Raw genomic sequence first — 26,230 nt, 5'->3', positions numbered from 1 at the left:
GCAATGGCAAGAAGGAAAAGGAGGCATACGCCAAAATGACAGGAGAAAGGCAGAACCAAAATAACAAGTCGGACAACCAACACTACTATGGAGGAAACAGGAAAAGAAAACCACAGAGAGAAGCAAGAGACAGGTACAAGGGGTAAAAACAAGAGAGAAAGATGAGAAACATAGTAGAAGATATCCTCAGAGTAACAAAGCAGTTTAAATCACTTAATAAAGGCAAGGCCGCTGGTCCAGATTGTAAACCAGTCAGATTCCTCTCAGATAATCCTTATAAAGTAGCTCCATATTTAGCAATTGTATACAACCACTCTCTCACAGAGATCCGTACCTAAAGACTGGAAAATTGCTGAAATCCCTCAAACACCCAAAAAGGGAAGTAGGAGTAATCCGCTGAATTACAAACCTATATCATTAACATTGATTTGCAGTAGGGTGTTGGAACATACTCTGTGTTCGGATATTATGAAGTACCTCGAAGAAAACTTTGACACATAGTCTGCACGGTTTCAGAAAATATCGTTCTTCTGAAACACAACTAGCTCCTTATACTCATAAAATAAGTGCTATTGACAGGGGATGTCAAATGGATGCCATATTGTTAGATTTACAGAAGGCTTTCGACACTGTTCCTCACAAGCGTTTTCTAACCAAACTGTGTGCCTACGGAGTATCACCTCAGTTGTGCGACTGGATTCATGATTTCCTGTCAGAATGGTCACAGTTCGTAGGAATAGATGGAAAGTCATCGAGTAAAACAGAACTAATACCCGGCGTTCCCCAAGGCAGTGTTATAGACCCTCTATTGTTCCTGATCCATGTTAATGACAGGAGACAATCTGAGTAGTTGGCTTAGATTGTTGGCAGATGATGCTGTTATTTACCGTACTGTAAAGTCATCAGATGATCAAAACGACTTGCAAATTTTTTTAGATATCTGTATGGTGCGAAAATTGGCAATTGACCCCGAATAAGGAAAAGTGTGAAGTTATTCACATGAGTACTAAAAGAAACTAGCTAAATTTCGATTACGTGATAAGTCACACAGATCTGAAGGCTGTAAATTCAACTAAATATTTAGCGATTACTATTACAAATAACCTAAATTGGAACGATCACATAGATAATATTGTGGATAGAACAAACCAAAGACTGTGATTCATTGGCAAAACACTTAGAAGGTGCAACAGGTCTACTAAAGACACGACTTACACCACACTTGCCCGCTCCATTCTGGAGTACTGCTGTGCGGTGTGGGTTCCGCATCAGGTCGGACTGACGAATGACATCGAAAAACTACGAAGAAGGGCAGCTCGTTTTGTATTATCGAGAAATAGGGGAGATCGTGCCACAGACATGGTACGTGAATTGGAGTGGCAATCATTAAAACAAAAGCGTTTTTCGTTGCGATGGGATCTTTTCATGAAATGTCAATCACCAGTTTTATCCTCCGATTTCGAAAACATTCTGTTGGCATCCACCTACATAGGGGGAAATGATCATGACGATAAAATAAAGCAAAACAGGGCCCGCACAGAAAATTTTAAGTTGTTCGTTTTTCCCGCATGCCGTTCTGGAGTGGAACGGTAGAGAGACAGCTTGAAGGTGGTTCATTTAACCCTCTTCCAGGCACATAATTGTGAATAGCAGAGTAATCACGTAGACGTAGATAAGTTACACATCAAGCCAGTGAATGCCAGACGACGCCTTCCTTGGTGTAAGGAGCTTAAACGTTGGACGAATGAACAGTGGAAAAACGTGTGGAGTGATGAATCATGGTACCGGGTACACAATGTCGCGATCCGATGTCGGGGTGTGGGTACAGCAGATGCCCAGTGAAAGTCATCTGCCAGCATGTATAGTGCCAACAGTAAGATTCGGAGGTGGTGGTGTTACGTTGTGGTCATGTTTTTCATGGAGGGGGCTTGCACCCATTGTTTTGCATGGCACTATCACAGCACAGGTCTACATTTATATTCTAAGCACGTTCTTGCTTCCCACTGTTGAAGAGGAATTCGGGAATGGCGATTTCATCTTTCTACACGATCGAGCATCTGTTCATGATGCATGGCCTGTGGTGGAGTGGTTTCGCGACAATGACATCCCTGTAATGGTCTGGCCTGCACAGAGTCCTGACCAGAATTCTACAGAAAACATTCGGGTTGAAACTTCCTGGCAGATTAAAACTGTGTGCTGGACCGGTAGGTAGGAGACGAGGTACTGGCAGAAGTAAAGCTGTGAGGACAGGGCGTGAGTCGTGCTTGGGTAGCTCAGCTGGTAGAGCACATACCCGCGAAAGGCAAAGGTCCCGAGTTCGAGTCTCGGTCCGGCACACGGTTTTAATCTGTCAGGAAGTTTCATATCAGCGCACAATCCGCTGCAGAGTGGAAATCTCATTCTGGAAACATCTGGGTTGTTTTGGAACACAGACTTCGAACCAGGCGTCACCAACCGACATAGATACCTCTCCTCAGTCCAGCACTCCATGAAGAAAGAGCTGCCATTCCCCAAGAAATCTACAAGCACCTGACTGAACATATGCCTGCGAGAGTGGAAGCTGTTATCATGGCTAGGGGTTGGTGAACACCATATTGAATTCCAGCATTACTGATGGAGGGCGCCATGAACTGGTAAGACATTTCCAGTCAGGTCTCTGGATACTTCTGATCACATAGTGTATCTTTACTTCTGTTTTGATGTCATGTAGCTGGAGTCGCTGTAAAAGTCTTCCTGTCTAAGGAAGTTCCTCACAAGCATGAGGTCATGTTCATATTGCAGCCCACATTTTGTCACTACATGCGAAATATGGGACCCAGCTACTGGAACAAGTGGTGAGTTCCTACATTATGAAATACTTTAAAGAAAATGATCTATTGGCACATAATCAGCGGAGATTCAGAATATGTCTTTGTGAAACATGACTGGTATCATATTCACATGTGGTGATAAATGATAGTTATAGCGTATCTCAAGTTGACACCATAATTATAGTTTTTTAGAAGGCTGGTAACATCATTTGTCATAAGTGGCTTCCAGTCAAATTATGTGCCTTCAGATTGTCATACTCATGGCACTAGATTCCTGATTTTCTGTCAGTAAGGTCGCAGTTCATAGGAACTGACAGGAAGTCTTCTAATGGGATTGAAGTAATTAGTTGGTTCCCCAAGGAAATGTTTTAGGGCATCTTTCGTTCCTAATTTATGTAAATGATACAGGAGACAATCTGAGCAGCGGTCTTTGTTTACAGATCTTTATTTTCTAGTAAACTCATCAGATGAAGACAAATCCAAAATGATTTAGAGAAGATAACTTTATGGTGGGAAAATAGCAACTTATGAAAACTATAAAGTGTGGTCCCCAACATGAGAGTAAGGAGCTTGCACAGAAAGATAGTGTTCATATTTCTCCCACATCGTTTTTGAGAGTAGAAGAGGAGAGAAGTATTCTCGAAGTGGTTCTGTGAACTTTTGTCAAACACTTGAGCGAATTGCAGAGCATCTCTAGATGCAGATTTAGATGTAGAAGCACTTATATACTACTTGCTGCTGCACCATTGGTCAAGGAGTAGTTGTTAGCATGTTCATAATGCTGTCTCACGGTTCAAATTAAGCAGTGTCCATTTGAGCTGCTCTTCATGGTATATGATCAGTATCTCATGTCAGTCCTGTTTCATACAAGTGCTGAATGCTTCAGGTTTGTACTAGAATGGGTTGTAAGAGTTAATAAGCCATCTCCTTTGAGGAGCATAGTGTTTTTTCTGTACTGAACTGATGTCTGCCATTGGCTTTACCTATAGCTGAGTCTGTGTGATTGTTGAGTTTCAAATTCCTAAAAATTGCTACATTCAGATATTTGTATGAGTGGACCATTTCCAACTGTGACTCATTGATACTGTAGTAGCGGGATCCTACATTTTTTGTGAAGTGTAAAATTTTACGTTCTGAAAACGTACTGCTAGTTACCCATCTTAGCACTACGAAATCCGATCAAGATGTGACTACTTCTGCAGAACTTTCCTTGTATAGATTGGCAAAATATAGACAATGTTCTACTTGTAGTAGATGAGAACCCTCAAGCAACAAAGAAATTAGAAATTCCTACACTCGAGGTATGAATTAAAAAACGCCATTAGTCATCATTTGTCGTGTTTTATTCAGTGCACGCTGCGTTTAGGATCCTGTCGTCTATCTTCAGGTGTAATTCGTATTAATCCATGTTTTATTTGTTCTCTTTAATTTGATGAAGTGCATATTCCTGTGAAGAAAAGGTTTGATGTTAGGTTACGAATTTCATAAGTCAGATGCAGAAAATGTGTGCGAAATAGTGGTAAAGATGGTGTACACTTCCAAATAACCTAAGAAAATCGTTTTTAACGATTTAGTAACGGCATAAGTTGTTTCCTCCATCGTTTTCAAGAACATCATTTCATTCAAGAGACACCTTCACAAACAGATGTTCGTAAACACTTCAGACTTTTTGTACAAGGTGTGGTTAAAGATGCATTTTTCATAGTGCTAAAGATTTAATAATTAAACAATTGACACATGCAGGAATAACTTTAGAACAGATCTTTAAAATTACAGAAAAAGCTGTGGCTTGCGAAATCCCTATGTTCATTTAATATGGATTATGGTTTTTTGATTTTGCTGAGGTGTGTCTCCAGTTCTAACAGATCCAGCGTCTTACCATTGGCTTCATTATGTAATACTACCAAATTATTTTCTACATTGTTGATGACATGGTTCGTTTCCAACATATTTGTGCAATGACTGATTTTTCAAAGTGGTTGAGCCTGAAAGCATTTACATGTTCTAGAAAACCGGTTTTGTAGTGTCTGCTTGTTTTCCATACATAGTAGGCAGGACAACTAGGGCATGATACTTCATGCACTCCACTGTTGTATGTTTCAGTATCTGATTTTGTGTTATGGATGAGTAAGTTTCCTAATTTATTATTAGTTGAGAATGAAACTGTTACCTTTCTTTCTTTTTAAAGGTCATATATTTTTGTGAGATGGGGTCCAGGTACAGGAGACTGGCGAATATGTTCTCTTCTTTAATAGTGTTGTCATTTGTTGTCGTGCTTTTGTGTATTTGTCTGTCTAAATTGTCAATTGATATCGTTGTGTAGCCATTCCTTATGGCAATGCTCTTCATTGTATCCATCTCATTCTTGAGCATGTTTCCTTCTAGGGCAAGGTAGTGTACTCTGTGTAGCATGGACCTAAATGCAGCTTGTTTCTGTGTGGTGGATGACATGATGAGTTGTCCAGTGTAATATCTGTGTATGTGTGTTTTCTGTGTATGCTAAAGTTATGTTTTTGTTGGTGGTTGGTAATTCTAACGTACAGGAAATTTATGCTTTTGTTGTCTTCATGTTGTACTGTGGATTTTGTGTGCTCATGGAAAGAATTTAATACTGCTAGTAGTTCTTCGAACTCATTTTTTGTTCCATCAAATAGAAGCAAGGTATCATCAACATATCTCCAGTAATACCTTATTTTACTTTTGAATCTATTGTTTTCATTAAAGAACTTACTTTCCAGATGATTGAGAAATATGTCTGCAAGAACAATTGATAGGGTACTGCCCATGGCAAGACCTTCATTCTGTTGGTGAACTTTCCCATTGAATGTAAAGTAATTGTGAGACAATATTAGCTGCAACTTGTCCTTGACTTCTGATATTTCTGCAGTTAACATTTTTTATATGATATTAAGTTTTCAAAAATTACGTCTATTTTTTCTTCAGTTGGTACACTTGCAGGAATATTTATCTCTTTAAGGAATACTGTTTCAGAATTTTGTTTAGTAATTGGGAGACTTTAAAAGCAGGTGTATTCCCAGAATTAACAGTAGACCTCAATGTAACTTGAGATTTAGGTTGAGGAGGAGGAGGAGGAGGAAAGTAGTGTTTAATGTCATGTCAACAATGAGGTCATTAGAGAAGGAACTCAAGCTCAGATTACGGAAGGATTTGGAAGGAAATCGGCCATGCCGTTTCTAAGGAACCATCCCAGCATTATCCTGAAATGCTTTAGGGAAATCACAGAAATCTAAATCAGCATGGCTGGAGTTGTTAGAAGTGTTGTCCTCCTGAATGCGAGTCGAGTGTGCTAACCACTGCACCACCCAGCTCGGTCTCTCAGGTTGAGCTCTGTCTTTGGGCTGTGGGATTCATTAAAATGCATGTTTTTGATTCTTTTTCTCTGAAGAAGAAATTACATTTATTAACCATTTTTCTGATTTTATTTTGGAAATTTATAATTGGATCTTGCTTGAGCTCTGTTACGTTATTCTCAGAAAAGAAAGTGCTTTAAAGATGTATTCATCGTTTTTCATAATTACTACAGAATTGCTTTCGTCAACTTTCAGCATCATGTCATTGTTATTGAGTTTCATGATTATGCTGTTTAATAGCTTTCTCCCTTGATGCACTGCTTCAGTGGTTTGATAAACGTTACTTAAGCTTTCCTGAATAATTGTATTTATGTTGTGTGCTAGGACAGTCTGTTCAGTGTTATTAAGATCAGCTAAATCAGCTGCTTTTTTAATGTCTGTGATGAGGTTCTAAGGCTGTTAGTACTTAATCTGGGTTCTATGTTGTACTTTAGTGCTTTCCTGTGTAAATGTTGTTCTCTTACACTAAATGTGATATGAGTTTGGTTAATGACTTTTTTGTAAAACTGTTTTGTTGGATGGTTGGTTGTCCGGCTGCTGATGCAGCACCAGATCACCATTTGAGTGTGGATTCGATCCAAAAAGATCAGCATGAATACAGTTCTCCCTTCAGTTCTTCCTAATCGCAGTAATTTTTCTAATCTTTGATGTAGAAATGTCATTAATTGTCCAATTGTAATTATTTTCAAAACCTCAGACATTATAATCTGAACAGTATCCACTGTATTTTTTATCCTAGTCCTATTACGCGGACTATGCCACAAATGAAATAAAGGAGCCTTACAATGAGCAGAATAAAGGGTTGTAGTTAACTATAACATTTGGGTTGCATTCAAAAAATATTGATATAATCAATCAACCTTAAATAGAATAAGAAGCGAAATATTGCAGTCATTTTCGACCTGAAACATTGGTAAATAAAATACTTTTATTCTTATTAATTGAAGCCAAAAACAGGTGTATTACTGTTAATAATAAAATTTTAACTATAAAGTTCCAATTAAGGAGATGTAAAGCCAATATGAAAGCTGCTAACTTTTTATATTAGCAGTTAAACTCCGTTAACATTTCTAAAATTTATATAGTTAAAATGAAACATTGCATTTTCACTGTAAAAATATTAACATTTGTAAATACCTAAAAGTAAAAATACGTCCTTAACATCTTCAGTGTCACACTCTAATTATAAGCTATTTAAGTATAAGAAAAATAACATTCTTAAAATTAACATTCAAAAAATAAATGTTAAAAGATAAATCATATCAACCTCGGATATAACCAATTAACTAAATAAATAATCTATATAAACCTTGGCCAACAAATAACTCACCCCAGCCATAGCAATTGATTTTGATGATTACTAACCCAACTTAAAAGGAACATATCTAACAAACTTAGTTGAAGAAAAAGTTGTAAATCGTATAGAACCAGAAAATCTAACAAAATAAAGCATACATGCAGAAAATAAATTATGAGAACAATCAAACTTAGAAATAAGATAACCCAAATAAGCACCTAAAACAACTATAATCGTCAAAAACTTTAAATAATAAAGAAAAGCAATCACATGAGGAATAGGGAAAATCAATCAAAATAAGACTACCGCCAAAAACAGCAACAAATAATAAACGAATCATACCAAATGAAATATAATAACCCTCATCATCAAAAGAAAATCCAGAATAAAAATTATCCCTAGATACTGAATAGTAAACGAAAGAATAAGCAGCTGTTAAACCAGTAGGAAAAAAACAATTAATTGAACTTAAACCATTTCAAGAATCAAGTCCTTTGAATAAAATCCTGCCAAAAGAGGTACCACACAGATACAAACTAGAAACATTAAAACAAACAGAAGTTAAGGGTATAAAATTAACAATTGAGCCCATAAAACGACTATTTTGAGAATCCTTTAAATTATAAATTATTTAACCTGCACACACAAATAATAATGCCTTAAACAAAGCATGACCCAATAAATGAAAAAATCTAACTTTGGATAACCTATAGCCAAAATTTTTATTATTAAACCAAGTTGTCTTGAAGTAGAAAGAGCAATAATCTTCTTTAAATCAAATTCAAAATTAGCAATCAATCCAGCCATAAATATAGTTACACAACCAATTAAAAGTAAAAAGCAACAAAAATTTTAAGTATCTAATATTGGTCTAAAACGAATCAATAAATAAACTCCAGCAGTAACAAGAGTAGAAGAATGAACTAAAGCAGAAACAGGAGTAGGAGCAAACATAGCAGCAGGAAGTCAAGAAGAAAAAGGAATTTGAGCTCATTTAGTTATAGCTGCCAAAACAATTAATATAGTAATAACTTTTACTTCAAAACAATTAGAAATAAAATCATAATATCAACCACCAACATTTAATATTCAAGCAATAGAATTAAAATAGCAACATCGCCAATACTGTTTGAGAGAGCAGTTAATATACCAGCACTATAAGATTTTACATTTTGATAATAAATAACTAAACAATAACAAACCAAACCTAAACCATCCCATTCTAAAAATATTCTAATGAAATTAGGACTAATAATTAAAAACAGTATAGAAAGAATAAATATTAAAACAATTATAATAAAACGATTTATATATGCTTCTCCTGACATATAATCCTCCCTATAATAAATCACGAAAGAAGAAATACACACAAGAAGACATAAAAATAAGAGATATTCAATCCAAAATTAGAGTTATAACAACTGTAGAACCATTCAAATTAAAAAGTGCTCATTCAACACAAACTCTATAATCAATTATTAAATAATAAATACCTAAAATAAAAATTACAGTTCCAGAAAACAACAAAGAAAAAACTCAAAGAACAAATAGAACATAAATTCAGAGCCAAAGATGAAAAACTTCATATCATTGATTCCACAAAACAATATTTTAAATAGAAATACTTGAGCAGTGTATACAAAGATATACTCACCCTTTAAAGAAAGAATATTCAAAGGCAATCAATACAAAAGGAAAAGATGAAATTCACGAAAAAAACCAAGAGAACAAGTATAAACCCCAGAATAATAATTTCAATGCTGAGAATAAGAATACATATACAAAGTATAAACAGCTCCAAAAAAGATAAAAATATTAAAGAAAAAATCTAAAAGATAGACATAATTCTATTTAATAATCTAAGTTCACCTACCAAATTCAGTGATGGAGGATCAGCCATATTTGATGCTCTTAAAAGGAATCGCCATAAAGCCATTCTAGGTATTAAATTAATTAAACCCTTGTTAAATAATAATCTTTGTGTACCTAAATGTTCATAAATAATATTATATAAACCGAATAGTCCAGAAGAATATAAACCATGACCAACCATCAAAGAAAGTGAGCCCATACAACCACATCAATTTATAGTTACCAATCCACCAATAACCATTCTTATGAGCAACAGAAGAATATTCAGTTAAAGACCCCAAATCAACCTGACGAAAACAAATAGATCTAATAACTGCACCAGATAAACCTAAAGATAATCAAAAATAATTAAACCTTAAACCCAAAAAAGAAATAACATTAATGGACGAGAAATATTGGTGTCTTAACTAAAAAAGCCCAAATTAGAAATACATAAAATATAAAATAATAAGAACCAAAATCAACCAATAAATGGAAATACATAGTGTTACAAAAATCATAAACCTCAAATAAAACCAACAACAAAGGTAATCTAGCAACCAAGGTATAAAAAATTGAACACCAGCCTGCAAATGCTCAGGCTGATAACCTCAACCTAAAATCAAAAGCAAAGTAGGAACTAATATAGCCTCAAAAAATGTGTAAAAACAAAGAAGATGCAACCTAGCAAATGAACAATAAAGCATAATAATTAAAATTAAAACCATAAAAGCAAACAATTAGAATAATGCTAACTCAAATAAACTGAATCTCTAGCAATAATTATTAACAAATTCAAAAACTCAACAAAATTAAACTAAAAGAAAAAAATCAATACCAAAATAATATCTAATTATATTTAAATCAGCATATGAATACACACACTATATAAAAACAAAACTTGACAAACATTAAAGAATTATTTAATAAACAAAGAGGGATCAAAAATAGTTACAAATAAATACTTTTACATGAAGATAACCCAAAAGAATTAAAAAAATCGTTACCATGAGACTGAATCATTGAAACCAAAATAGAAAGACCCAAAGCACCTTCAGAAACAGAAAAAACTAAAACAATAACTGGAAAGAAATAATCGTAAGCAAATTCAATAAGAAAAACAATAATTAATATAAAGAAAGAAAGAACAATATACTCCAATCTCAAGAGAACCATTAATAAATGCTTACATTTAGAAGAAAAAACATAAACACCAGCAAAATATACCAACAAAGATGTAAAAACAGAGAATATAAACATTAGTTTTAATAGTTTAAAAAAAAAACACACACCGGTGTTGTAAACGGGATATAAGTGTAGCCCCCACTTTTAAAACTTCAGAGGTGGAAAGTCTCCATCGTCGGTCCCCAAAACCGATATTTTAAATAAACCAACCCCTGAAATGATTAAATTAATAATTATAATACTGTCAAACGTAATAAATATTAATTTTATTAAATTAAGACATCCAATATCAATAATACTTTTCATTAACATTCAAACTTCCTTAGTTGGATTAGTAACAGAAACAATAATGGAAAGCTATTGACTATCATATATTTTATTCTTAACATTTCTTGGTGGTATATTAGTTCTATTTATTTATATTACAAAAATTGCATCAAACGAAATACTTCAACCTAAATCAATTACCTTAATCATCATCCTAACAATGAGTATTTATTATATCAATATTAATTATCCTAGACATAACAATATTTATAGATTTCTTCAAAAATACTGAAACTATAAATATTGATAAATCAAGCAACTATCAAGAAATAAGAATATCCTTAGAAAATTTTATATAACAGACTAACATTAATTTTTGGTGACTGAGTGTGATTTCAGTCTGCAATTTATTTACAATTCTTTCTACATACTACTTAGCAGCTTTTAGTTCTAATGGTGTAGAGTATTAGGTAATTGTAAATACGTGTTGAAAAAGCACTTAACAATATCTTCTTTCTTCTTATACTACGATTTTACTTCTGACTTCTTCCAAATTATCTCACATTTCATTTTGGCAACCTGGGCTGCAACATACTTGTCTTTGATCTTCACTTTGACATAATTAGGACGAAATCCACATGGTAGACATTCTTTGGTGAACTTAATTCTAGCACTTGCTTTCATGAAATTTATTTTGTAATTAGTGTATGAGTATACTGCTTTCAGTGCCTGGCTGGTCAAATTCAATTTAATCTTATTCATATTTTGCAGCTTCAAACGTGACTGTAGTCAACACACTCGAGGTATGAATTAAAAAACGCCTTCTGTCACAATGTTTCGTGTTTTTTCAGTACATTATGCATATCTGACCATGTGGGGCCATCTTCAGGTGTAAATCGTCTTAATACCTGCTTTATTTGTCCTCTTGCATGAGATCAAATGCATATTCCTGTCATCGAAATGTTTGATGTTAAGATCCGAATTTTCTTAAGCAACACACAGAAAAATGTGCGAAATAGTGGAAAAGTTGAATAGTGTAAACTTATCCAAGTAATCCAAGAAAAGCGTTTTTAACATTTTAGTAATAGCGTAAGTTTTTTGCTCCATCGTTTCCAAGCATACCATTTCATTTAAGAGGCACCTCTCCGAACACACGTTTGGGAACACTTCACAGATGTTTTGTACATGGAGTGATCAAAGGTACGTTTTTCATAGTGCTAAAGATATAATTATTAAACAGTTGACGTAAGCAGGAAATGGCTTCATAACATATCTTCAGAATTACAAAAGTAACTGTGGCTTGCGAAATCTGTTTGTTCATTTAACATCAACTCTGGTATTTGATTTTCTGCAGGTGTATCTCCAGTTGTTCAAACAGATTTCGGGTCTTACCATTCGCTACATTATGCAGTACTACCAGATTTTCTGGATTGATGACATGCTTCGTTTCCAACATATGTTGTGAAATGACTGATTTTTTTAGAGTGATTGAGCCTGAAAGCATTTACATGTTCCTGAGAACTGGTTTTGAAGTTTCTGCTTGTTTCCTAATTTATTAATAGTTGAGAATTAAACTGTTACATTTTTCTTTTTCACTTTTCGCATGTATTTTCTGCGTCTGACTTTGCAAATTCATATACTAATATCAAACATTTTCATGACAAGAATATGCACTTCATCCCTTTCAAGAGAACAAATAAAGCATGTATTAAGTCGAATTACACCTGAAGATGGACCCACACGGTCAGATATGCATAATGTACTGAATAAAACACGAAAAATTGTGACGGAAGGCGTTTTTTAATTCGTACCTCGTGCATGTTCAGTACAGTCACGTTTGAAACTCCAAAATATGGATAAAATTAAATTGAATTTGCCCAGCTGGGCACTGAAAGCAGCATACTCATACAGGAATTACAAGCTAGTGTTAAATTCACCAATGAATGTCTAGAGCTCAAGCAAGATCCAACTATGAAATTCGTAAATAAAACAGAAAAATGGTTAATAAATGCAATTTCTCCTTCACAGAACAAGAAGCAAGAACTTGGATTTTAATAAATCCCACAGACCAAAGACTGAGCTCAACCTAAGACCCATAAATAGCAAGTTACATTGAGGTCTACTGTTACTTCTGGGAATACACCTGTCAAAGTCTCCCAATTACTAAACAAAATTCTGAAGCAGTACTATATATTTGATAAATCATACTCAGTTAAGAACATTAATTTTAGTTTCTAATTCCTTAAAGACATAACTATTCCTGCAGGTGTCAGGTTTGCCTCTTTTGATGTAACTGACCTATTTACAAATGTACCAACTGAAGAAACAATAGACGTAATTTTTGAAAACTTAATCACATTAAAAAATTGTCCACTGCAGAAATATCAGAAGTCAAGGACATGTTGTAGCTAATATTGTCTCACAATTACTTTTCGTTCAATGGCAAAGTTCACCAACAGAATGAAGGTCTTGCCATTGGCAGTACCCTATCAATTGTTCTTGCAGACATATTTCTCAATCATCTGGAAAGTAAGTTCTTTAATGAAAACAATAGATTCAAAAGTAAAATAACATATTACTGGAGATATGTTGATGATACCTTTCTTCTATTTGATGGAACAAGAAATGAGTTCAAAGAACTACTAAAAATATTCAATTCTTTCCACAAACACACAAACTTCACAGTAGAACATGAGGACAACAAAAGCATAAATTTCCTGGATCTTAAAATCACCAACCATCAACAAAAACGTAAGTTAAACACACACACACACACACACACACACACACACACACACACACACACACACACACACACACACACACACAGTTATTACACTGGACAACTCATCATATCATCCACCACGCATAAACAAGCCGCATTTAGGTCCATGCTACACAGAGTGCACCACCTTGCTGTAGAAGGAAACACCCTCAAGAATGAGATGGATACAATAAAGAGAATTACCATAAGCAATGGCTACACAACCAAATCAATTGACAATTTAGACAGACAAATACACAAAAGCAAGACAACAAATGACAACACTATTAAAGAAGAGAATATATTCGCCAGTCTCCCGTACCTGAACCCCCATCTCACAAAAATAGCTAACCTTTAAAAAAAAGACAAATGTAACAATTCCATTCTCAACTAATAATAAATTAGGAAACTTACTCATCCATAACATAAAATGAAATATGAGTACAAACAACCAAAACAGTTGGGTGTACAAAGTATCACGCCCCAGTTGCCCTGCCCACTACGTAAGGAAAGCAAGCAAGAACTTAAAAACCCATTTTCAAGAACATGTATTTACATGCTTTTGAACAAATCACTCATTGCACAACACATTTTGGAAACGAAACATGTCATTAACAATGCAGAAAACAATTTGGTAGTATTACATAATGAAGCCAATGGTAGAACCTTAAATCTGTTAGAACAATTGGAGATACACCTCCAATGAATCAAAAAACCAGAGTCGGTGTTAAATGAACAAACAAATTTCGCAAGCTACAGTTGCCTTTGTAATTTTAAATACCTGTTCTCAAGTTGTTTCCTGCGTATGTCAATTTTTCCTGCATATGTCAATTGTTTAATACTTGTATCTTCAGCACTATGAAAAAAGCTCCACAGACCACACCATGTAGAAAAACATCTGCAAAGTGTTTACAGACATTGTTCACAGAGGTGCCTCTTGAATACAATGATACACATGAAAACGATGGAGCACATAACTTATGGTGTTACTAAAACGTTAAAAAGGCTTTTATTACATTATTTGGTAAGTTTACACTATCCATCTTTTCTACTATTTCGCACATTTTTCTGCGTGTGGCTTTCGAAATTCTTAACCTAACATCACACCTTTCTATAACAGGAATATGCATTTAATTTCATTCAAGAAGACGAATAAAGCATGTAGTAAGACGAAATACTCCTGGAGATGGACCCACGGGGACCGAAATGCATCATTTATGGAATAAAACACGACAAATGGTGATTAAAGGCGTTTTTTAATTCATAACTCGAGTGTATTGAGTACGCGTTTGAAGCTGCAAAATATCGATAAAATTAAATTCCTAGCTTTTCGGTTGAACGATTAAATTGTGCCACACTGATTTTTCTCTTGTGTGGTTCTTTCTTTCAACACAGCATAAGATAAACATGAGATCTAAATGGGAACAGCTTTGTGTTGCTCTGGGATAAAATGTTTGATACCCACAGCAAGTGTAGATTTAATATTAGAACAAAATGAATTTGTAAATACTACCATTTTTCCTTCCATGTGGGCTAGAGTATGAGCTTGCTCCTAGAGTGACACACAGAAAAATGAGTGAATTAAATCTTAAACAGCTTGTATGCTTATGCTTAGTTAAAGATTTAAAGCAATCAACCACACGATAATGAAGGCATACTATTTTGGATCAATAATTAGAGGAACGTTTCATATTCAGCAGTTGAGTACTGGGTGAAAACGTCCTGTCTCATCAAGATTAATGTAAAATATTTATTATGTAACAAAAGAAACCTTTAATATGCTTATAAATTAGACCATTCATAAAAAAATGGCTAAATCTATGCTAAAAGAACTTTAATCCACATGTTAAGCAGATGAAGAACCGTAAATGGATTTGCATTTAAAATGTAATCACAAAAATTCTGTATTGAAAATTTGTTCATTTGTCTTTACAAAAAACCCACATGATTCCTGTAAGTCCTGCAGTCACTGGCAACTGGCATGGCAAGTCTGCAGGTGGACTGGTTACACTTCATAATTGCCACCATGTGTCCGGAAAGATTTACCTCCATTGGTATAATGTATGGGAAACACCACGTGGACCCCCCCACCCCAGGGGGTCCACAACTCTTTTGTGGATATGTGCGTGACGAGCACGGGACCCCGAGCTAATGCGGCCCTCTTTCCTTTCTGGACTGCATACCTTCCTTTTCCACATCCCTCCCGATCCCCCATGTCCCTCGCCTCTGCCTCTGCCTCTGCCTCTGCCTCTGCCTCTGACTCTTCACTTCTCCTTCTCCCCCTCTGGGAGTATGGATTGTGCCTATGTCCAGAGACAGACGCTCGTAACTGTAAGACAGTCTCTCTTCTTCACTTTCTACGCTGGAAAGTCTGTCTGTCCTTCTGTTCTCCTTGCCTCTTCTCCTTACCCTCTTATCCGCTGTGGCGTTCGAGACCTCTCTTCCTTTCCTTTCCTTTCCTTTCCTTTCCTTTCCTTTCCTTTCCTTTCCTTTCCTTTCCTTTCCTTTCCTTTCCTTTCCTTTCCTTTCCTTTCCTTTCCTTTCCTTTCCTTTCCTTTCCTTTCCTTTCCTTTCCTTTCCTTTCCTTTCCTTTCCTTTCCTTTCCTTTCCTTTCCTTTCCTTTCCTTTCCTTTCCTTTCCTTTCCTTTCCTTTCCTTTCCTTTCCTTTCCTTTCCTTTCCTTTCCTTTCCTTTCCTTTCCTTTCCTTTCCTTTCCTTTCCTTTCCTTTCCTTTCCTTTCTCTTTTTTCCTCCCTGTGCATGTCTGAAGGCCGACCCATGCATTCCCACGTGTAGCCGGTGACGAGCTAACGCGTAATTCCCCGCCCCCGGGTAGACAGGTAGGACACGTACGAACCCCCTGGTAATGGTCGAGCCCTGGGAGGGGTGATTACCCGAGCTGGTACCTTCCGAACGTGCCGATTGGTCCGTCCGTCCGTTTCTCGGGAGGTGTGACCTGAGGTGTGGACAATCACCTAAGGTGGGAAAGCCCTCAGAGAGGGCCCCCACAAGGAAGGAGCGCGCCATTGGAGACGCTCTGGTAATCATGAGGGATACTTCCGCAATGGTTTCCTCTACGACTACAATTTTTGCTCACAAGCGAAAGTTAAATGAATATCGGTCACATACAATTCTTCCATCAGTGCCACAGTTCCTTGTTGTTTCTCGGTTGGACGGAGGTCACGACTTCTCCACAGTAAACCTTTTCATCATTCAGAAAGGTGTCGATGCAGTTGCATGTCCTGAAAGTCTTGTTCCTGATTACGAAATAGCACCTTGTAGTTAGAAGCAGTCAGTGCCTTCCTGGCACAAAAATTGCTGCGAACTTCCCTGTCCAGGTGGAAGCGCACTGCACACTAAATTCAGCTCCCTCCACGGATTGTCTGACGAGGAAATTCAAAACTGTCTGACGAGGGTGTAACGGCTGTTCATCGAGTCTTGAAAATGGTTGACGAGGACTTGGTTCCAACCCTTATTATCTTCTTGACATTTGACAGAGTTCAACTCCCATCGAACATAAAAGCGGTCTATGAGATAATTTTAGTTTGCCCTTACATCCACAACCCTATGTGTTGCTATCGGTGTCAGCGGTTCAATCATACCAGCCAGTCATGTTCCAATCTGGCCAAATGCATTTTATGTGGCAAGGCTGCTCATGAGGGTGCTTGTCCACCTCCATCCCCTCGTTGCATCAACTGTTTGGGTGACCACACTGCTGCCTCTAGATTGCCCCATTTTCCAAGGTGAACGGTTTATTCAGGAAATCAGAGTGAAGGAAAAGGTGTCGACATTTGCTGCTCGTCAGTTATTTGCCAGTAAAAAGCCCACTGTGCCTCTCACAGGTAAATACAGCACTGTCCTTGCATCTCCTTGGCCCACTAAGGTGGCCTGAGCTCCCAGTTGGTGCACATCGACAGTGCAGAAAGATACGTATATAGCTTCTGTGTTTACTTCGTAGATTCTTACTTACATTTCGTGTGAGTTTCGTATAGGAGGTGTAATTTCGAGTTTTAGTTACTGTAATCGTAAATTCAGGCAGACTGTGGCACAGTCGTTAGGCATTTGTTTTGTAATGGAGGCCTTAGGGATATGGCGGCTAAGGAGGGGAAGAAATCCAGTGTGCACTCTGTGTGCATTCCGGGTGGAGTCATTCCTGATGGGGAAAGGGTCCTTCCGGACGCCATGAAGAGCACAGGGTGCAGGCAGCTGCAGGTGGTGGCACATGTCGGCACTAATGACGTGTGTCGCTTTGGATATGAGGAAATTCTCCCTGGATTCCAGCGGCTATCTGATTTGGTGAAGGCTGCCAGTCTTGCTTAAGAGATGAAGGCAGAGCTCACCACTGCAGCATCAATGACAGAACCGACTGCGGACCTTTGGTGCAGAGCCGGGTGGAGGGTCTGAATCAGAGGCTCAGGCGGTTTTGCGACGTGTTGGCTGCAGATTCCTTGACTTGCGCCATAGGGTGGTGGGGTTTCGGGTTCTGCTGAATAGGTCAGGAGTTCACTACACTCAGCTGGCGGCTACACGGGTAGCGGGGGCTGTGTGGCGTGGACTGGGCGGGTATTTAGGTTAGAAGGCCTCCGGATAGTACGGGGTGGGCTGCAATCTCAAAGGGTGCATGGCAAATACAGGACATGCTTGGATCAAGGAACAGTCTGAATTGTAGTTGTAAATTGTTGTAGTGGTGCTGGGAAAGTCTCTGAGCTTCAAGCGCTAATAGAAAGCACAGAAGCTGAAATCGTTATAGGTACAGAAAGCTGGGTAAAGCCTGAAATAAGTTCTGCAGAAATTTTTACGAAGTCTCAGACAGTGTTCAGGAAAGATAGATTAGGCAGAATTGGTGGTGGAGTGTTTGTGTCTGTCAGTAGTGGTTTACCTTGTAGTGAAGTCGAAGTAGATACTCCGTGCGAATTGGTAGGGGTGGAGGTTATACTTAACAGCTGAACTAAGTTAATAATTGGCTTCTTCTACCGACCCCCAGATCCCAATGATATAGTGGCTGAACAGTTCAGAGAAAATTTGAGTCTCGTAACAAATAAATACCCCACTCATGGTGGGGCCTTCAACCTTCCCTCGATATGTTGGCAAAAATACTTGTCAAAACCGGTGGTAGGCAGAAAACATCTTCCGAGATTGTCCTAAATGCTCTCTCCGAAAATTATTTCGAACAGTTAGTCCACGAACCCATTGTAAATGGTTGCGAAAACACAGCATGGTTTCAGAAATCATCGTTCTTGTGCAACACAACTAGCTCTTTATTCCCACGAAGTAAAGGCCGCTATCGACACAGGATCTCAAGTTGATTCCGTACTTCTAGATTTCTGGAAAGCTTTTGACACCGTTCCTCACAAGCGACTTCTAATCAAGCTGCAGTCCTATGGGGTATCGTCGCAGTTGTGCGACTAGATTCGTGATTTCCTGTCAGGAAGGTCGCAGTTCGTAGTAATAGACGGCAAATCATCGAGTAAAGTTGAAGTTATATCAAGTGTTCCCCAGGGAAGCATCCTGGGACCTCTGCTGTTCCTGATCTATATAAATGACCTGGGTGACAATCTGAGCAGTTCTCTTAGGTTGTTCGCAGCTTATGCTGTAATCTACCGTCTAGTAAGGTCATCCGAAGACCAGTATCAGTTGCAAAGCGAGTTAGAAAAGATTGCTGTATGGTGTGGCTGGTGGCAGTTGACGCTAAATAACGAAAAGAGTGAGGTGATCGACATGAGTTCCAAAAGAAATCCGTTGGAATTCGATTACTCGATAAATAGTACAATTCTCAAGGCTGTCAATTCAACTAAGTAGCTGGGTGTTAAAATTACGAACAACTTCAGTTGGAAAGACCACATAGATAATATTGTGGGGAAGGCGAGCCAGAGGTTGCGTTTCATTGGCAGGACACGTAGAAGATGCAGCAAGTCCACTAAAGAGACAGCTTACACTACACTCGTTCGTCCTCTGTTAGAATATTGCTGCACCGTGTGGGATGCTTACCAGGTGGGGTTGACAGAGGACATCGAAAGGGTGCAAAAAAGGGTATCTCGTTTTGTATTATCACGTAATAAGGGAGAGGGTGTGGCAGATTTGATAAGCGAGTTGGGATGGAAGTCATTAAAGCAAGGACGTTTTTCGTCGCGGCGAGATCTATTTACGAAATTTCAGTCACCAACTTTCTCTTCCGAATGCGAAAATATTTTGTTGAGCCCAACCTACGTAGGTAGGAATGATCCTCAAAATAAAAGAAGAGAAATCAGAGCTCGATCAGAAAGGTTTAGGTGTTCGTTTTCCCCGCGCACTTTTCAGGAGTGGAATGGTAGAGAGATAGTATAATTGTGGTTCGATGAACCCTCTGCCAAGCACTTAAATGTGAATTGCAAAGTAATCATGTAGATGTAGTTGTAGATGTAGATGCAGACTTGTGATCTCACCTTTAGTGCCACGACCGTCAGATTGGCCAGCGCAAAGGTCGTCCATTCGACCTCTCCACTATCACCTGCTCACTCTACGACTCTCCCTTCATCCTCTGCTGAATCGCGAGCCCCAAAATCAGACATCCGGCATTCAAAAAGGAGCCTACCCGTGAAGATTTTTTATGTACCCTGACTTCACAACCGTCGATTCCTCCCTCATCTCAACGTCCTTTTCCAAGAAGGCTCACAAGAAACCCAGGTCCTCTCCTCCTCCGCCGCGGCGTGTCTCATCTACAGCGCCACCTGGCGGTAACCGCCCTCGGCCATCTTCCGTGTCGCCAAAGTGCACTGCTGGCGGCCGATCAACCGGCAGATAGCTGGTGGCAGGAGCTGCTCCCAAACAACCTATGGATCAGGATATTCTGCCTTTGGCTGAATGCTGTTCCACACTGTCGGCCGCCGACCCTCAGCAGTCGTTTGAGTTGAGAGACATTGTGATAAGATTCTTCCCTTTTCTGTCCCGCCTATGTCCATTATCCATTGGCATATCCACGGCATTAGAGCCAATTGGAATGAATTGTTGATCCTCTTACGATCCTACTCGCCGGTCATCTTCTGTCTTCAGGAAACGAAGCTGCATCCCCATGATAACTTCTTTCCCCTCATTTCCACTCAGTCGGGTTTGATCTCGCCACTGTTGATGGCACTCCAGCACATGGAGGAATCACGGTTCTTCTCCATTATACTGTCCATTATCACCCAATCCCCTTAAACAGTTCCTTCCAAGCTGTTGCTGTCCGTCTTTCCCTTTCTGGATACATCCTCTCTCTTTGTACTGATACATTCCATCGTCCACACCGATGGCAAGAGGTGATCTCCTTCATATCCTTGGTCAGCTCCCGCTCCCCACCCCCCTATTTGCTGGTTGGGGACTTCAATACCCACCACCCGATTCGGGGATCTCCGCGTCCTTGTCCGCAAGACTCCCTATTGATTGATGTCTTCCACCAAGCGGATCTAGTTTGCCTCAACACTGGGGACCCTACGTTTTTGTCTGCCTCCACGACAAATTTCTCTCATTTGGACCTTTTGGCGGTACTGTTCAGCTAGCTCGGCGCTTGGAATGGTTCGCTCTTGATGATACACAGTCGAGTGACCATTTTCCATGTGTCCTTAAACTGGAGCCACAACTGCCATGTATGTGCCCGAGACGCTGAAAGTTTGCCCAAGCCAATTGGACACTTTCTTCGTCTCTAGCAACATCCGATGACCGTCACTTTCCCAGCGTGAACCAACTGGTCACTCATATTACAGAAGTTATTCTTACAGCCACATATCATTCAATACCTTGCACCTCCGATTTGCCCTCAGGCCCCCTACTTGCTTGGTGGGATGACGCATGCCGTGACGCAATACGTGAGTGGCGACGCGCTCTTAGGGTTTTCCGCCACCATCCTACTTTGGCCAAGTGTATCCACTATAAGCAGTTACGTGCGCGATACCATCCGCGATAGCAAGAAGGCAAGCTGGGACTTCTTTACTCGCTCTTTTAACACCTTCACTACCTCCTCTGAAATTTGGAGTTGAATTCGACTGTTGTCTGGCGCACCTAGTCTCTTCATGATCTCTGAGCTCATTGTCATGCATGATAGCTTGGTGGACCTCGTCGCAATTTCTAACTCATTGGGTCAACGCTTTGCTGAGATTTCGAGCTCTTCTGTGGCGTTCCTCTGGATCCCAGGACACGTTCATATCCGTGGAAATGAGGCGGCCAATATAGCGACCAAGGCTGCAGTCTCTCTTCTTCAGCCTGCTGATCTCGTGGTTCCCTTCGCCGATCTACAGAGTGTTTTAAGTCGTCGTGTTGCTCTTTTATGGCAAGCACATTGGTCTACACTTCCCAATAATAAATCGAGGGACGTGACAGCTCTTCCTGGTGCTTGAACCTCTTCCTCCCGAACTTGTCGTCAGGAGAAGGTAATTTTAACTAGACTCCAGACAGGACACTGTCTTCTGACATCGACATCTTGTAAGTGGCGATCCTCCCCCGCTTTGCCCCCATTGCTCTCAACTGTGGACAGTGAGACACCTTTCACTTGAGTGCCTCTATTTTACTCTGTTACGCGCCCATCTACAGCTGTCGCCTGATACATCTTCCATTTTAGCAGATGACATGTCCTCAGCCGATCACGTTCTCAAGTTTATTATCTGTAAAGAGAAATTATGTTGATCTGATAAATTTCGATTGTGTACAATGCACTACATAATCCTTCCTTTTGTTCTTCTCTCATCATGTGTTAGGTGATTTCACCTCTGCTGGTCAACATGTTCTAGCAATCCCTTCTGTCATCTTCACCTCTTTCTTGTCACTTGTGGGTTGTAATCAAGAATTAGTTTAGGAAGTTGCTTTCAGGCATTCTATCTACATGTTCCCACCATCTGTTTCCATTTCGTGTGCATTGAATCAACTTGCAATTCATTCCTAATGTCTTCATTTCTGGAACTATGTTCCCTGCTCATATCCATATGATTCATTATAATTGAAGAAAATGAAAAGAATCTTCAGAGAGCTAGCTGTCTATCATCTTGAATTGTTGGCTTCTGAATGTCACATGAAAATCTCGATTAAGAAAACAAGTGTTAGGGTAGTCAAGGGAAAATTCATATATCAGATCAAAAATTGTTATAAATAATGTAATACTGGAACAGGTAACTCACTTTCAGTGTCATGGTTGTGGCATAAGATGAAATTCTTGCAATGATATTGATAAGATCCTGAAATTTGAAACAATGTGTCTCCCATGATAAAAGTGAAACCACACATGTGAGAAACAATCTTACTGTAAAGTGTATGTTTCTGTGTATGTTTATATATTTTGAGAGATAGGAATCGTACTTTTAAAACACCCATCAGATCTGTATTGTTCTGATACTTCATTTCTTAAAACACAACTGGAAGAACTTATTTATAGAATAAAGGATTATTACTTGAAAATCTGATTTAAGTGGGAAACAGAATCAGGTTATAAAAACAGCGGTGTTTGAGAAAATAATTACAGGACGTATTGAGACAGTTGCAAGATAATAGTGAGGGGAAACAGAATGGCCACAGAGGTGTACCACATGCCACAGCAGTTTGTGTGACAAATCACACCTGTATGTTTATGCAGGCCAGTCTGCACCAACCACCATCTTTCCATGGCTGGCAGATATGAAAAAAATCCACGTTGATGGGAGTAGTGAGCCACTGGAGATCGTATGTTTACTGGAGAACATTGTCATAAATATAAATAAGTGGTGTAGGACAATATGTTTTGTTCATTAATACTCTTTTCTTTTGGAAGTATAAATTTGCTGCTCTTCAAGCAATCAAGATACCCCTCTTTCCAGCTATGTAATATCAACTTGTTGCTATTGTCAGTACTTCTGATTTTATGGTTGTTGACAAATGTGTACCTTGTGTGGTTTTACTTTGTGTAACACTGTTTGTTACATTTTTAGCACCAGTGACAAACTACACCTGGCTGAAACAAGTACAAATAATTTCATGTTTTAATGTCATTTGCTGTACCATTGTAAGCGTCAGCATTATAGTGGAACTCAAATAATTTTTTGTATTGTTGCATGTCATTCTTCCATACACCAACCTAGATCAGGAGATGACCTGCCATTCAAACCAAAATTGGCCGTTTTTAATAAAAATATGGTAAACGAGATAATGTTTTTCATTGATTAAAACAGCAGTCGAGATTGCCATAACATTAGTTTATTATTACCAGTTTCAGATTATGTTAAAGCCATCCTCAAATTTTTTGAACCCTTATGGCTGGTGCTGTGCACGATCATGGTATTGTGAAGAACTGATCAGTTGCCAGCACCAGCCATAGGGGGCGTTAAGTCTGAAGATGGTTTTAACAAAAGTCGAAACAGATAACAAGAAACAAATGTTAACGTGATATTGACAGTTGTTTGGACCAAAGTTAGCATCAGGTTCCTGCACTCCATAGACAACGCTGTCTAAATTTATTAAGTTTTTCATTCATTAGGCAAGTTATTAACAGTAACCTAACTGGTTGCACCATGTGTGGTGATTCTTGAGTGGGTCAATGCTAACTCATGTCAAAAGTGATTTCCTTTTGAATAATCCCAGCTGCAGACCCCTTGAGTGAGTTTGTGAGTGTTGAGAGGGTTACAACCCAACCTAGCTTCAATCCTGCTAGCCAATATATGATGCTTTTAGTCACTATTTGGTAGAGCCCCCAAGTCTTCACATTTATCTACAACTAGATATATATTTCTTCAGCCGACATACAGTGCATGATGGATGATACCTTAGGCCACCTATGAACATTAACATTGTGTCACACTTGCAACTGGAATGATGGACAATTGACTGGCTATATGCTTCCATAGGAGCCCTCATTTCTTTATCCTGTCTTCTTAAGCCTTCTGAGATGTGTGTTGGTGGCAACGTATCGTTGTACAGTCTGTTGCATAAGCTGGTTATCTGAACTTCCTCACTAGCAGTTTGTAAGAACACGTTCCTTCCACAGGAACCTAAAAATACTGCCCAGTTCCCGTCACACAGGTGCCACTTCCTGTGTATAGTGGAATCCTGACTTAAGTGGAACCCAGAAACCCACCACCCTATGGTGCAAGTCAAGGAATCTCCTGCCTACATGGTTGCAGAACCATCTGGACCCTTGATTCGAGCCATCCACTGGCCTCTGTACCCAAGGACCACAGTTGGTTATGCATATGATGCTACAGATGGCAGCTCTGCCTTCATCTCACAACCAAGACTTGGTCTTCACTACTTCAACTAGCCACTCAAAACCATAGAGAATCTCTTCCAATCCAATGCAAGACATCTTTTTAGTTCCAACATGAGCCACTACCTGCACTTGGCAGCACACTTTGTTTTTCATGGTATCTGGAAGCACCAATTCCCCATCTAGGATAATACCTTCCAAAATTCCTCCTTATATGTGCACAGTGCACAATGCACAATGGATTCCTTCCCCTCCTCAGCAGCCATATCCCATAATGTTGGAACTCCCAACTACCAGTAAACACACCCCCCCCCCCCACCCTGTGAATGACCAGACCTTGTGGACTGAGAAGCTTGTTCTGGAAAAGAGGAATGCCTTCATCTAGCTCAGGAATTTCGTCAGCTACAAATAGCTCCCAGAACTTGTTTGTCATACTATCTGGGGTGGAACTCTGGTCAGCCCCTCAGAAATTCTTTTGTTGGAGCTACTTAGGACTCGACTGCAGGTGAGGGGTAAGTTCCAGTGCAGGCAGTTCCGAGGAGGGCCACAGTAGTTGACCAATTGGGAGATGTGTGGGACATAGTAGATGTCCAGTCTTCTATAGTGATGCCCATTGGCAACAGCCTGAAGCTGTGTAGCCGAAGCCAACACCACCTGGAGCTGTTTGCTAAGTCACCAACTAGGCTCAAATCTGAACAGAGCAGTCAGTCCCTATTCATACCAAAGATGGAAAAACTGTACACTACCCAGTTATTAGGATGCTAGACTATGCCTGGTAAGTATTCAGACATGCAAGAAATTAGAAAGTAAACAGTATCCACAAAGATAACTGAAAATAAGTCGCTGCTGTTTGATGCTTGTAAATAAAATTTGCAAACAAATGGTGTACTCACATTATCTGCAGCAGCACATAAGATAGGCACTCTGGTGGTCTAGCCAAACTGACCCAATCAAAGCAAAGCAAAAAAGAAAAAAATGACATTATGATACAGGTATCAATAAAAGTGTTAGTCAGATACTCCACGCCACACTGTGGAAAGAACAATTCTCATGACACAATACGAACACTAGCCCTATCTGGGACATGGCCACATGGTCAGTTATAGCAATCAACAACTCCATCCAGATAGGGTGCCTCCCTCTTCCAGATGCTGCACCAAGCTCACTTATGTTTTATAATTTCATTGTCATCTCCTTTAAACCATTTAATGACATTGGTACTCTCTGCAGACCTTACTGTGTCAGTGCAGCACTGTAATTCCTGCTCTTAACAGAAAACTGTTTCACTAACAGCCCATGGTCTCACTTGATAGCCACACTGTTCACTCATGTTATGGATTGTCAAATGACAGCATGTATGTCATAGTGTCAGACAAACAGTGTACAGTGTCAAATTTTGCACTGGGGTGTCCAAAGTCGAAACTGGCTTTTTCCAGTGTAATCCAGTTCCCCAATTAATGCAGCTACCAAGTTTTGCTTTGGTATGATGATCAAATTCCATACTGAACCTG

The sequence above is a fragment of the Schistocerca nitens genome, chromosome 11 (assembly GCF_023898315.1).
Source record: "Schistocerca nitens isolate TAMUIC-IGC-003100 chromosome 11, iqSchNite1.1, whole genome shotgun sequence".
In the NCBI taxonomy this organism is placed as follows: domain Eukaryota; kingdom Metazoa; phylum Arthropoda; class Insecta; order Orthoptera; family Acrididae; genus Schistocerca; species Schistocerca nitens.
This window is presented reverse-complemented; position numbering follows the sequence as displayed.